This window comes from Spermophilus citellus, assembly GCF_964194105.1.
Source record: "Spermophilus citellus genome assembly, chromosome: 4".
In the NCBI taxonomy this organism is placed as follows: Eukaryota; Metazoa; Chordata; class Mammalia; order Rodentia; family Sciuridae; genus Spermophilus; species Spermophilus citellus.
Window position 1 is genome coordinate 227,827,990 of NC_138185.1, and position 15,455 is coordinate 227,843,444.

Below are 15,455 nucleotides of genomic sequence, written 5' to 3' on the forward strand. Positions count from 1 at the left end.
AAAATGCAGGTGGGAGGGCCCAAAAGGTGAGGGGCAGATGGGTTTAGGAGTAACCTGGGCAGGAAGGGCTTTTGGATTAGCATCTCCATGTTTGCTGAGAGCTGCTTCATTAACATTTCCTTGGGATGGGCTCCCAGCCTTGGGGACTTTTTCAATCCCCCTTTTCCATTCTCAGTATGGCCTTCAATCTTGATTTTACTTGATATTAGACAGGATTTATCTAACTACACTAACTACCTATCCTTAAATCTGGCTTCATTAAGTACATAAGAACCCCCCACCCCAGCTTAAACTCCTAAGTACCCTAAGAACCCCCCACCCCAGCTTAAACTCCTAAGTACCCTAAGATCACCCCCACCCCAGTTTAAACTCCTAAGTAACCAGAGATCCCCAAACCCCAGCTTAAACTCTTAAGTACCCTAAGATCACCCCACCCCAAACTCCTAAGTACCCTAAGATCACCCCCACCCCAGCTTAAACTCCTAAGTACCCTAAGATCACCCCACCCCAGCTTAAACTCCTAAGTACCCTAAGATTCCCCACCCCAGCTTAAACTCCTAAGTACCCTAAGATCAACAACATCCCAGCTTAAACTCCTAAGTACCCTAAGATCAACAACATCCCAGCTTAAACTCCTAAGTACCCTAAGATCCCCCACCCCAGCTTAAACTCCTAAGTACCTTAAGATCACCCCCACCCCTACTTAAACTCCTAAGTACCCTGAGATCAACCCACCCAGCTTAAACTCATAAGTACCCTAAGATCACCCCCACCCCAACTTAAACTCCTAAGTACCCTGAGATCAACCCACCCAGCTTAAACTCCTAAGTACCCTGAGATCACCACCATTTCAGCATAAACTCCTAAGTATCCTAAGATCCCCCCAAACCAACTTACACTCCTAAGTACCCTAAGATCACCCCCACCTCAGCTTAAACTCCTTAGTACCCTAAGATCACCCTCACCCCAGCTAAACTCCTAAGTACCCTAAGATCACCCCCACCTCAGCTTAAACTCCTAAGTACCCTAGGATCCCCCCACCCCAGCTAAACTCCTAAGTACCCTAAGTTCACCCCCACCCAGCTAAACTCCTAAGTACCCTAAGTTCACCCCCACCCAGCTAAACTCCTAAGCAGCTCAGGAGATCCCTCTTGAGGGCTGTAAGCTGCTCTCTAAGTGCCACAGGCTGCTGCTCTCCTGGAGGGACAGCCTTGTTGCTATGCCTCCTGTTACTCTCCATAAATCTCTTGTGTGACCTTCTGGTGTGTGGCCTAGTCCTTGAAGTTTGTGTGGACTTTGCACATGTCCTTTCAGGCAAAGTCACAGCTTGGGACAGGATTCCACTGTGTTTCTCCTTTGCTAGCAAAGCAATAAACTTTCTTTTTCCTTTTTCTAAAATCCGTGTCCTCTTATTGCATTGGCATCTGGGACAAGGACTGGGCTTTCAGCAGCACTTTGGAGAGAACGTCACCATGCCTTGTGCCCAGATCCTGGACATGGAGCTCCAGGACTTGCTGCCCAGCTGGATTTCAGTCTTGCATTGGCCCCAGCCCTTCCTTCTGTGCCCCTATTTTTCTGAATGTAGATGATTACTCTCTATGTTTATATGGTGGATTCTTGTAAATTGCTTTTGATTTTTAGAGCTGAAAATATTTGCCTTGGGTCTCAGAGGAGAATTTGGACCTGAACTTTGGGGCAGTGCTTGACTATTGAGACTATGGGAGTCTTGGAAATGGACTAAATGTATTTTGAATTGTGAAGTAGTCATGATCTTCTAGGGGCCAAGGGTGGAGTGTTATGGTTTGGATGTGAGGTGTCCCCCCAAAAGCCCATGTATGACTGCAACAAGGGTTAGAGTGGAAATGATTGGGTCAGAGAACTTAACCCATCAGTGAATTAATCCCCTGTAAGGGATTAACTGGGAGGTGACTGAAGGTGGGCAGGTGAGGCTGGAGGAGGTGGGGCATGGGGGTTGGCTTTGGGGTATATACTTGTATCTGGTGAGGGTCTCTCTCTGCTTCCTGATCATCACGTGAGCAGCTGCCCTCCTCCACAGTCTTCCACCATGATGTCCATCCTCACCTTGAGATCTGAGGAATGGAGCCTGCTGTCCATGGAACTCTGACACTGTGAGACCTCAAATCAACCTTTCCTCCTCTAAGTGGTTCTGGTCAGACCTTTCAGTCACAGCAGCAGAAAAGCTGACTAAGACACCACCGCATGACCAGGTATTGCACGTTTTGTTACAGTCCTAAGGACGTAAACTGAGCATTCTGTAGTGACACAGCCACACAAGTGTTTATAGCAGAAACTCACAGCATCCAAGGGATGGACCCAGCCTAGAAGCCTGTCACCAGATAGATGGGTAAAGAAAATGTGGGGCATGTAGAGAGTGGGGTTTTACTCACCATAAAGAGGAATTAAATGAGAGTGTTTCTGGTAAATTGGTAGAATTGCAGAACACCAGGGGAAGTGAAATAATTCAGGCTCAGAGAGTCAAGGGCTGAGGCTTTCTCTCAGAAGTGGAAGGTACAGTAAAATAAGGGGACAGAGGGACATCAAAATAGAGTGGATAGTAGACCAGTGGAGGAAGGGAATGGAGAGTGAAGGAGGAGGAGGGAAAGGGGGAAGGTGGAGGGAAACTGACCAAAGGCCCCATTTGCAGATATGAACACACCAGAGTAAATTCCATGTAAATACCTTTCACTAAAGTAAAGAAAAAGTGTAAACTAATAGAAGAAAGATCAGCTAATAGAGGAAGGAACACATGGAGGGAGAGGGAAGGGCAAGGGGAAGTACTACAGACAAAGTGGAGAAAATTACACTGTATGATTGTGGATTATGTCAAAATGAACCACAATGTTAGTGTAAGTACCAGGCAGGAATGAAAAAGGAAAATACACCATGAAAAAAATTCATATCTTCAGAGACATCACGGATTAGTACAGAGCACAGGTCCACAGAGATCCCTGGGGAAGCTGGAACATGAGAGGACCCCAGGTGCAGGAATCCAGCCCTTGCCCCTGCTCTGCACCTGATCCTGGGTGACCTGAGCTCCCTGTGTTTTGCGCGCCCCCTTCTGGTCCTGGGTGCCCTGCAGGAGGTTTGTGTCTGGGCTCACATGGAGGTCCCCTCACTGTGTCTCTAGCACAGTAATAGGTGGCCGTGTCCTCGGCTCTCAGACTGCTCATTTGTAGAAACAGCATGTTCTTGGAGTTGTCTCTGGAGATGGTGAATCGGCCCTTCACAGAGTCAGCATAGTATTTCTGACTTGCATCATACCATATAACTGCAATCCACTCCAGCCCCTTCCCTGGAGCCTGGCGGACCCAATGCATATCATAGCTACTGAAGGTGAATCCAGAGGCTGCACAGGAGAGTCGCAGGGAACCCCCAGGCTGCACCAGGCCTCCCCCAGACTCCACCAGCTGCACCTCACACTGGACACCTGCAAACACAGAGGCAGCCTGGTCAGGACACTGGCACACATCCACTCTTCCTCTCACTCCTGTCCACGCACACACTCAGGATCTCTGGTTCTCCATTCATTACCTTTGAAAACAGCCACCAGGAAAACCCAGCTGAGCACAGTCTCCATGGTGAGCAGCTGTGTTCAGTCCTGATCCCTGAGTGGGCTGAGCTGGGAGTCCAGGGCTGGGCTCCTGTGCAGAGCTGCAGGGTCAGGTGGGCTGGTATTCATGAGCAGAGGGAAGCCCTATTTGCATGTCCTCCTGCTATATAGCAGCTCTGGGTGGAGGCCCAGGTAGAGCAACTCTGAGAGCAGATGGGAGTGTCATGGGTTAGAACGGTGTAGATAGTAGGGTTAAGAGAATATGATTACTTTTGTCGATTTTTCTGTTGGCATTTATCACCCATTAATTTCTTTTACACATGTACAAAATCATGATCCAAGACAGTGTTAACTCCATGGTGCAAATGTAAAATCACACACAGCAGCATGAGTCGTGGTCACTGTGTCCAACAGCACGTATCTTGGACAATCTCAAGGGCACAGGGGAGGCCCTGGCGTGTGACCCCCTGACTGATGTCAGGCCATGTGCAGGACAGGGAGGGGCAGAGAGGGGCAGTGCAGGCAGAGCTGGGGCTTTGCACTTTGGCCAGGAGAGCAGCACACTTGTGGTGCTGCCCAGGAGCTGTGGCCAGGAGGGTGAGGCCAGCAGCTCCACTGGGAGCAGCCCAGGGCTTTGCACCCAGAGGATGGAGGGTGGTTTCAGGATCCCAGGGATAAACAAGGCCCAGCTTCCCCAGCTCAGAGGCAGAGATGAGGATCTGAAAGACCCCCCAGGGCAGGGCCTGTGGGAGAGAGCTCTGGGCTCCTGACCCAGGACTGCCCAGGGCATGGTTTCCCCTGTTCAGCCAGCAAGGGGCTCAGAGGTTCCCAGCCCTGGTTCAAGGGAGGCCAGGACCTGCTCCCTGCTGAGGGTGACCTTGTCCTCAGCCACACCATGCTGGCTTTGCAGGTGGCAGATGGTGAGAGCTACAGGGTCAGGGAGGGTTACATGAATACTTGAAAGGAAGGGCTGGGAGGTCAGATGGGGGTCAGGGGTCAGAGTCCCTGCTGGCAGCCCTGGCAGGTGATGCATGGGGCTGTGAGATGAAGCCAGGGCTGCGGAGGAGACCCCAGGAGCAGAGGAGCCAGCAGTGAGCAGCGCTTACTCAGGAAGCTGCAGGACAGGCTTAGTAAGCAGGAGGCCAGGGGGCTATGTCCAGCTGGGCTGTGTGGTGGGGCTGCTGAGAGCCCTCCATAAAACTTGGGAGTATAAAAGCCCTCTTTGATTTTAAGGCACACAGTAAGGTTTCCCTGAATCTTTTGGAGTCTTTGCACTGGTCATCTGAGCTAAGATGAAGTATCTGTATCTTTAGGGACTCAAGGATGAGGATGGAATGTGTCTGCATTATGAGATGGACATGAGAGCTTTGTGTCCAGGGATAGAATGATTAGTGTGCATAATTGTCCTCTCAAAATTCCATGTGCTAAGGATGTTCTTCAGCCCCTTGAGCTTTGGGGGAGTGGGGATCCCTTAGGACTTGGGGACTCATGGAATATCTGTCAATCATTGTGGACTGGCCCTGCAAGGGGACTGTCAGACCCCATCTCTGCTTCCCTCTCTTTGGAGTCCTTCAAACTAGGTGAGTGGCTGTCCCCACAGTGGGCTCTCTGCATTGCCCTGGCACAGCCAGGAAAGGTGTGAATGCAGTGGACTCCTCTCTTCATGTACTAGAGCATTGGAAGTCAGGAGCCAAAGGACAGCTCCTCTTCTTGTGTTGGTGGCCTCAGGCACTTGCCACAGGGGTGCACAGCTGAGGAGCCCAATTTAGGTTACAGTGCTAGGAGAAAAGGCCAGGCCTGAAGGACAGCCTCTTCCTGGCCTCAGTCTCCTGTCCATGTAAGAAGCTGGCCTCACAGGGGCAGAGCTGGACAGTGGCTGTGGTGGTGAGCAAGGTCAGGAGAGGGAGGGGCTGAGACAAGAGGCACATGGCCATGGCTGACACAGGAGCACTTGTCTGTCCTCACCCAGAGGGTGGCTGTGGGCAGCACACTCACCCTGCAGACCCAGCAGAGCCAGCAGGAGGGACCAGGAGGGCTCTCCTCCCAGGAGGGAGAGTGTGGGGTGATGGGTGGACCACGTGTCCTGAGCTGACCAACCGGCCATGCTCGGGCACCTGGACCTCTGCTCCTCCCTCCCTAGGACTGCTGGTGGTGCAGCAGAAGGATTGGAAGTCCTCAGACCATGAGGACAGGAGGAAGCCCTCATTCTTAATCAGAGACACAGAGTCCTGCATGCAGCTGTCCCTCTTGATGACAACACAGCAGACTGACCTTTAGATGAGGGTAATGACTCTGATGCTTCCATTCTCCAAAGGCCCTTGAGTTGTGCAGACTGCAGTCTACTTTCAGTTGTGTACAAGGTGTTTGCCTCTCAGAGAGCTTCATAAGAATGCGATGAAGAAAACAGGTACCTATGAAAGCAGGAAAATTTAACAAAGAGTCTGCTCCATGCCAGGGGCTTGGACATTCCCAGGTCCTCTACAGCAGGTGCATTGCAGGGTCTCTGAGGTTCTATAAAGTAGAGAAGGGGAGGAAACCCCACAGGCCTACAGGAAGCCCCTCACTCCCAGATTCCTCTCTGCACCTGCTCCTTGGTCCCTTCCTGTCCCTCATGGTTCCATAGTGCACCTGCTTGTTCTGAGCCCCAGCCCTGGTCTGAGCTTCCCTTGTTGGTCCTGACTTTCTGCTACTGATTCTGATCCCCTGCTGGTCCTGAGCTACCAGCTGGTCCTAATGTCCCTGTTTGTTCTTGACTACCAAGCAGGGTCACCCTGAAGTACCCTTGAAGTGGTACCCCCTTTCTCCACTGAAAAGTCTTAACCGGGCCTCTCCAGAAATCTTCACCTAGACTGATTTTAGGACTGTCAGCAAAAGAGTCTCTGCAAAAGAGTTCCATGTAGATAAACTTCCTATTTTTGTGTCTCCCTGTTTACTTGGCCACTAGCCGAGAAGATATCAGCACTCGAGGTGCTGGATACCTCTTACTTGTTTTTCACACACATATCCACTATAGTACTTTGAAGAAATGTGCAAACAAGGCCTCTGGCCTTGAGCTGAGCTTCACAGAGATGTCTACATTTTTAAGATAAGAGAAGTTATCAACTGGGCTCCATGGTAACAGCTGGCTGGTGGAGAATAAAAAGGGGAGAAGAAGCTCCCCCCTTCTCAGGTGTGGTCCTTGAAGAGTTAACTTGCCCAGAACAGGGGGGAAAAAGCTGCTTTTATGTGAACTTTTGCAAACTGTGAACTTCTGAGCCCCTCCCCTTACATGCTGGGTATAAAACTGAAACTGCCTGAACTCAGGATTCAGGGGATTGATTGATTACACCAAAAACTGTGCCCTCTGAGCCTGGCTGCAGCCAAATAAAACTGTTTCCTGCTATCTTCGGTGCCTTGCCTCATTTGTCCCTACAACACCCTCACTGTTGTCCTGCACAGTCATACACAGCCACATCCTTGTTGGTCACAGATCTCAACTGTAGGGAGAACTGGTCCTTACATGGTCTCTGCACATGGAGACTCCACTCTTCAGGGAGGGGTTATAAGTTGTGCCTCCATTACCATCAGTGAGCCCCATTCACTGCAGCCCCACCCCAGGAGGCTGATGGATGAACCTCCAGCAGTAAACACTGGTGATGGAGAATCCACAGACATCCAGGTTAGGGACAATGTCTTGGAGAGCTCACCACCTGGGTCCTGACTCCTGAGGCTGCACCTGGGAGAGGATGCTAGGGACAGAGAACCAGAGTGAGTCATGAACTCAGATGCAGTTGCTCCACGTCTTCCTCCCTGAATCCCTGAGACCTCACATCTGGGAAACTCCAGGAAAAGGAAGAAGGACCAGGATGTCTCCACATTCCGCAGAGCAGGTTCCCATCCTAGAAAACCCCTTCCAGCTGGAGAAGACCCTGAATGTGAGTGAGCAGGTCTGTGGTTCAACCTGGGGCCTCATTGTGCATCTGCTGTGGGGAGGCTGTATCCAGGATGTGGAGGGAGGGGCAGACACCTTTCTCTGCGGGAGGCTGCTGGCTGTGCCCCAGGAAGGTCCACCCCCTGCCTGGGGTGCATGTCACCAGGTCCAGGGAGCCCTCATTCCAAAGCGATATGTGGTGGGACTTTCCAGGGAGCAGGATGTATCCACACATGACAGAGGGCTTTGGAAACTGGTAACCAGGCTCACCTCCCAGAGGACATAGGGCTAATGGCTGTGTGTGTGTGTGTGTGTGTGTGAACAGATCACAGAAGTGCAGGATATACACACTTATATCTTACCCTAAGTTACAGAATCATGATTCTAATACATGTGTGGTCACCATAAGCTCATGTTCAGCTTTGGGGTTCCAGAGTTTGATGAAACATCTGAATGTTGCAATCTATGTCATTCAGAGAAGATTCCCTTAGACCCAAAGCTCATCAGGTGCTGGAGGACTTTGGGTGACTCATGACTGTGATCCATGTTTCTCCATGTACCTTGCTCTGGACTGTGTGGTGACAAGGACGTCCCTGGGAGGATAGGTGCTCACAAGCTGCACACACTGTGATTCAGTGGGGTGTAGACCCTGCTCACCTGGGTCCACTCCTAGCACTGTTGGCAGAGCACTCAGGCCTGGTCCTTGCCTTTTCCTGTGGAGAGACGAGGTCCTGCAGGAGCAGCTGGTCCTGTGGATTCTGCCCTTGGTGGGGAGTCACTCTGTGACTTGCCTCCATGGCCACGTGTCACTGAGTCCTGGACTGTGGTGAGATCTCCTGAGAGTGGTGTGGCACACACAGCCCAGCCCAGCCCTCCTCACCATGAGACCCTGCGGAGGTGGACTGCACATGTGACCTCCAGTCTGGAAAGGCACACATTGGGGATTGTAGCAGGAACTCTGTGTGTGATCTCTATAGCAGGGGCCTTAGGAATCAATATTGTCATCTACTTTTAGTGCCATGATTCTCTTTTGGACACTTAAATTGTCTCCTTGACCCCCATCATGGAGCCCACAAAGTCACCTGCTATACTGTTGCCCTGACATGCCACAGCTGTCATTTGGGCACAGAACCCCAGCCTGTCCCATGTCACATGCCTCTAGGTCCAGGATTCTCTGAAGATCCCCTTCCCATCACCTCTTTCAAAGAGCCATGTTGGAAGGTGAGTATCAGCTTTAGTTTCGACGTGAGGAGCTCCAAACTCTCTTGTTTGAGACATTGGAAGAATTTGCAGAGGTGACAGGGTCAGATTCTGAAGGGTGAGTCTGTAGGATACAGGTTCCTGGAGGTGTTTATATTTAGGGGCTTATTTTTGATGAGTGGAGTGTTATTTTGATGTGAGGAGTGCTTCTCCCTCCCTCTCTCTCTCTCTCTCTCTCTCTCATTCCTCATGACACTGTCCTGTGCAGCTTTCCTTCTCCAAACACCTCTGACATGATGTTCTGCATTAACTGTGTCCTGACCAATGGAGTCAGATGGTGGGGGACTGAACCTTGTGTCCCACACCATGTTCTTGACAGGTATTTTGACCTCAGCAGTGCAAATACTGACTAAAATAGGAACAGGGATCCATAGAGGTGACTTTGCCACTAACATTATTGTGTAGTTCAGAAGCTTTTGGAGCTTTTTGGTGTTTGTGGAAGATTATAGAAAGATTTACAAACACACACTGGAAAAGTGTCAGACCACTGTATGTGAGTTTGATAGGGGGAGGGGCTCATGGTGGGAGCTGAGGAGACCATAACTCTGTCCCAGAATTGCCTACTTCCCCCCATGTCCTGATTCCTCTTGTGAAGCTGGATTAAAGGTGATGGACTTGTTAAAATAGCAGAGGGACTTTCAGGACAGCACAGCCTTCAGGCAGAGGCATGGATAAGGCTGCCTGGTTTTAGCCATTTAGTGTGATAATGAGGAGGAGGAGCAGAGCAGAAAGGTGTGGAAATCCTGCAGTACAGTTAGAAATGTGTGAGTGTAACTGAGGCTAAAGAAACTGGGATTGTTCACGACAACACTGTCACTAGGGAAATGCTAAATACTCTCCCTGGAAACAGGATAAAAGATGGCTTTGCAGCACCTCAGGAACTGGCAGGACCACCCTCATCTTAAGCTCAAGGTGAGAAGACACCATGGGGACACCCTGCTTGCACAGGGCGGGTAGAAAGTCATTTCACCATTCTCAGCCACCCAGGCAGGTAGAGGTCACTGTATCCATGGTCCCAGGAGGCCAGGTCACTGCTGGAGATGGTGGCAGACCTGGGAGCCAACCACATGGTGCAGGTTCTGCAGGATTGCTGGACACTGGAGGTAGGGACAGGTCTTCCAACAAGACTCCAAGGAAGGTGGGGAAGGCCAGAGATTGGAGGGTCACAGTCCATGTGGTCTGCCCATGAGAGGACAGTGCATGGAGACTTGAGGAGAAAGGTGAAACTCCAGGGGCACAGTCCCCAATAAGAGATGCCAGCAGCATGGAACTTATGCCAAGGAAACTGCATGAGTCCAGCAGAGACCAGCCCCGAGAGAGGCCATGAGGCTGCACCCAGCAAGGTCGCTGGAGCTGAGCGGCACAGCCCTGTGGGTAAAGCAGAGGATGCCATGTGCCCCAGGTGCTGGACAAGGAGCTACAGGACCTGCTTGTCCAGCTGGACTTTGGTCTCACTTTGCTCCCATCCCTTTATTCTATGCCTCATTTCTAACTTCAAACTGGAGATGTTGACTCTGCACCTTTATATATCAGACACCTGTAACTTGGTTTTGAACTTTACTCCCACAGTGAGGAGTTTCCCTTGAGCCTCAGAGGAGCTTTTTACCTGGACTTTGGGTGACCCTGGGACTGTTAGGACAGTGCTGACTCTTGAAGGTGGGCTCAGTGAGTTTTGAAATGTGAGATGGGCATGAACTTTGAGGGCCTGGGGAAGAACACTAAGGTTTAGAAATGGAGTGTCCCCAAGAGATCGTGTGTGGCAATGCAATGATTTGTAGAGGTAGAAAGATTAGATCATGAGCATTGGATCCTAATAAGTGGACTCATGCACTGATGTGGATCACCTGGGTGGTAACCCAATGTAGGAAGGCTGTGTTGGTGGAGGTATGTCACTGGGGGTGTGCTTTTGGAGTTGTAATTGAATCCCTGCTGAGCAGAGCTCTCTCTAAGCTTCCTTGTTACCATATCCTGAGCTGGTTACCCTTCTGCCATGATGGTCTCCCTCACCTAGGACCAGAGCTGTGGAGTCAGCTGACTGTGCACTGAGACCTCTGAAACTGTGAGTCTGAATAAATGTTTCCTCTTTACATGGCCCTTGGCATACCTATTGGTGACAGCAATGCAAAAGGTGACCCAAACACTACCCAGCACTATTTAAAGAGAGATTTAAATAACAATCAGGCTGCCTTCCTCCAGGACATGGTAGGATGAGAAGCAGCAGAATGAGACAGAAGGACAGTGTGACTGTGCACCATCCTCTTAGGACCTGAGAAGAGGGGAGGGATGCTGGGGGTCAGGGAGGGGAAGGGCAGACCCCTCCCTGAGAACCAGGGGAGCCTGTCACTGACCAGGGCCTTCCTGCCATGAGGGTGCAGCATGAGGTGGTGTCATGAAAAAGAACAGGACTAACCACATTATTAGTGAATCAAAAATATATAAATGTGCAAAGCACTTAGGTGTATAATTAATCTGTTTAAAGAGAGATGTTGAAATTTATGAAATATTCTAGAAAAAAAAGAAGGAAATTGAAGGTAACCCAGTGTCCCAGGAGTAGAAATACAAAAATCATGAACATGTTTTAGTTCCTAAATAGATCTATGGTTTCAGTGCACTTCCTATTAAAACCTCAACAGCCTTTGATACAGAAGAAGAAAAAATTATTTTACAACATATTTTGAATAGAAAGAGAACCTGAATATTTAAATCAGTTTTTAAAATTTTATTTTTTATTAATTCATCATAAATACTCATATTTTTTTTTTGGTACTAGGGATTGAACTCAACTCATTTGACCACTGAGCTACATCCCCAGCCCTGTTTTGTATTTTATTTACAGACAGGGTCTCACTGAGTTGCTTAGTGACTTGCTTTTGCTGAGGCTGGCTTTGAACTCATGATCCTCCTGCCTCAGGCTCCCTGGTTGCATTGATTACAGACATGCACCACTGTGCACGGCATGTTTTGATGTTATTATAAAACCCTGGACTGTAACTGGTTCCATTTCAGTCCCCAGCCCTTCCACGGTCCCTCCCCTCCCTCCTCCTGTTCCCTTCCTCTGCTCTGCTCATCTTTCTGTAGCAGGTGGGAGGTGGACTGTCCCCCAAGCTCCTGTGTTTGGGCAGGAGGAGTCAGAGGTGAATGGTTAGATGATGAGATCTTAACCTGATATGTGCATCCACCCTAGTCTGATGGACTAGATGGGGATGAATCATGCAGGTGGGGCTTGGCTGGAGGAGGGGAGTCCCGGGGTGTGTCCACTGTAAACTGTCATTTCCCCTGTGTGTCGTGGCCTCCACGAGGTGAGCCCCTTCTTTCCATTGGTGTCCTTCCTCCATGATGCTCTGCCTCCCCTCAGGCCCAGAGCCATGGAGTGGGCCAACCATTGACTGAACTTGTACAACCCGGAGCCAAAACAACGTTCACCTCCTCTACATGGGTCTTGTCAGGGCCGTTCTCACAGGGAGGGAAAGAGGACTGTCACAGCAGTTAGCACCAAGAGAGGGGTCTGTCTGTGACAACCTTCTCCATGAGATCCCAAGGCCTTAGAACTGGTTGTAGGAGATAATGTGGAGCAGTCTGAGGACGCAGATGAAGACGTCTTCCAGGTGTAAGTCGGGCTTCATGGGAAATTCTGACAGCAGCTCCTCCCTAGGTCCATGGAGCCAGTGCCCTCTGTGCACACTGAGACCAGGTGAGCTGAGGGTGTCCAGGTCAGTGAGTCACAGCCAAGTCACTTTGTGGGGTGAACTGAGATGAGGCTCAAGGTGGGCACAGGTTCCTGAGCCTGGCAGAGCTGGCATTTGGGCTCTGGGATTGTGAGGTGGGAGGCAGCAGGCAGCTCTCTACCACCCAGGGCCAGGAGAGGCCCACTGCCCTCAGACACCCAGACTGACCCCAGACACTGCCATGGTCCCTGGGGTGGAGCCCAGCAGCAGCAGGACCCGTGGACACCACATCCACATGCAGGACGCCACCTGCCCAGGAAAAGGCTCAGGCAACCCATGAACCAGGGTGGGAGAGGTCACCAGGGAGAGATGAAGAGGAGATGTGGCCAAGGGTGGAGGGCAGCTGTGCAGTCACCAGGAGAACCACTGTGTCAAAGGACGTTTCTATGATGACAGCGAAGGACACTGTGTGGTAGGCTGAGTAGTGTGAGTGTCTATGTGTGTGTGTGTGTGTGTGAGTGTGTGTGTGAGTGTGTGTGTGAGTGTGTGTATGTGAGTGTGTGTCAGTGTGTGTTAATGTGTGTGAGTGTGTGTGAGTGTGAGTGTGTATGTGATTGTGTGTGTGTGTGTGAGTGTGTGTGTGTACACGTGGGCTGAGGACTCTGGGATCCCGTGCTCTGGTCTCGAAGAGGAGGCTGAAGCCTTGGTGTGAACTGACAGCTGCCTGCCCTGGGGAGGGAGCCCAGGTCAGTGTGTAAAGAGCATCTGGCAGGGTCAGGGTCCTGGCTGTGATGGGTGGAGGTGTCTGAGAGCCTGCTGAGCCTTCCCCATGTGAGTCCTCTGCAGCTGCCCAGGGACTGGCTGCTGGAGCACGGGGCAGGCCTTGAGCTCAGGGACAGCAATGTGACAAGGTAGCAGAGTCTTCCTTCCAGGAGTCTCACCCATACAGTCTCAGACACACACACAACACTCCTGCACACACACACACACACACACATAACACACACATATATATACACACAGGGACACACAGACTCACACATGTACTGTGCACCCTGACCTGAGACAGGTGGAGAGAAACACTCCTGACTCCATAAGAGAAGAGCATGGGATGATCTGAGGCAGAAGAGACCTCCAGATTCTCCATGATGGGATCCAGGGAGACACTGATCACCTGGAGAGAAACCATCCACTCCCATCTGCTGCTCTGAAGGTGGCACCTGACTCCTGTGTGCTGGGCGCCCCCTGCTGGCCCTGGTCGCCCTGCAGGAGGTTTGTGTCTGGGCTCACACTGAGGTCCCCTCACTGTGTCTCTGGCACAGTAATAGGTGGCTGTGTCCTGAGTGGTCAGCGAGCTCAGCTGCAGGGAGAACTGGTTCTTGGACGTGTCTCTGGAGATGGACACTCGGCTCTTGAGGGATGGGTTGTAGTTAGTGTTACCACCATAACTTATGTGCCCTATCCACTCCAGCCCCTTCCCTGGGGGCTGACGGATCCAGCTCCAGCGGTAACCACTGGTTGTGATGGAGAATCCAGAGACAGCACAGGTGAGGGACAGGGTCTGAGAGGGCTTCACCAGGCCAGGTCCCGACTCCTGCAGCTGCACCTAGCACCGGACACCTGGGGACAAGGACAGTCACACCCTGTTAGTCACCTTCATTCACAACCTCCCCATGGACTCAGGTCTGACACTGGGGACACTCACCTTGGGGAGCTGTGACCAGGCACAGGACAAGACCCAGCAGCCTCATCTTCTAGACCACACCTGCCTTCCCAGAGACCTCAGCCCTGTCTGAGCAGAGAGCTGGGAGCTCCCACAGCCCAGAGGGCCTTTGAACCCAGAGCAGGAGGAGGGATTTGCATGTGGGGGAGGCTCTTCTGATATCTGGAGAGGCTGAGGTCAGGCTGCCCAGGTCCTCTGTGCTCCTGAGATGTGTCCCTGTCTTGAACCCAGGTGGAGCTTTACCTGTGAGAGGAGAGCAAAACAAAGAGCCCCCCTTTGTTCTCAGGACTAGTTCTTCTCTTTCATCTCTGTGAGATTTGGGGGCTACAGACTGAGCAGGAGAGGAGGGAGCAGGGTCTCAGGAGGGGAGGGGCTTCCTGCTGTGTTCCCACTGCCTCCCTTCCCTCTGCCCTGCTTGTCCTCCTGACTGTCCAGCCAATGCCTGTGGACAGCAGTGGGTGGGAATCTGCCCTGAGCTCTTCCCCTCACCTGTCCAGGAGAGGACAGGATGGAGGTGCTGGGCCAGGTGAGAGTCCTGGGAGCAGAGGCAGCTCTCACCTGCAGCCTGAGGCTGAGAGCCCCTGAGTCCCCAGAGCAGCAGAGCCAGGCTGACAGCAGACAGGACGGCATGCAGGGCAGGCTGGGTGAGGGAGGAGGCCCAGGTCCCTTCCCTGTGCAGCATCCCTGCAGTGAGACCTGCCTTGCCCACAGCCCAGCATTTGGAGAGAACAGTGGACACTGTCTTTAGTGAGGTGGGGTCACTGAGAGGGCAGGTGTAGTTGCTGACCTCCTGATGAGGTTCAGGAATTGACCTCCTGCCTGAGTGAGCACAGCACACTAATAAGACATGTGGGCTCCTCTCCTTGTTCCCTGTGGTGTTGACCATGAACTCACTGCAAACACTGACCTGCAGCACCCACCTCCTGGTCCTGGGGTGGCTCAGGTGAGACCTGCTGGTCTCCATGTTTTCACCACCTGCAAATCCAGGTGAGCCCCTGAGTGAAGTTTCCAAGTCCTATCAAATCATCTGATTAGAAAGCTGTTCTTCCAGACATCTAAGTAGGAGGCATCCTAAGGTGACCCCACCTCCTGACCTGGGGATCCCAAGCCCTCCATGTGATAGTCTTCCCCACCTCATCTGTGCCATGTATGAATCTTCCCCACCTCACCTGTGCCAGGTATGAGGTCTTCAACAACTCACCTGTTCCAGGGCTTCAGTTTGCTTTCACCATTCAGCACAAAGTGTTCGTGAAAATCAGAGAAACTTAGTGGATGTATGATGTGGACATAAGAAAACCTCCTAAAATATATCAATATTTGACATTG

The 15,455-nt window shown here is 51.4% G+C and overlaps 1 gene segment (V, D, J or C); it reads right to left on the reverse strand.

The window, feature by feature from the left end:
* Positions 1–13,840, reverse strand: part of LOC308646104 (Ig mu chain C region membrane-bound form-like) — a 298,492-nt gene extending 284,652 nt beyond the window's left edge. The window contains exon 1 of the C gene segment in view: positions 13,713–13,840.
* Between the last annotated feature and the right edge of the window lie 1,615 nt (positions 13,841–15,455).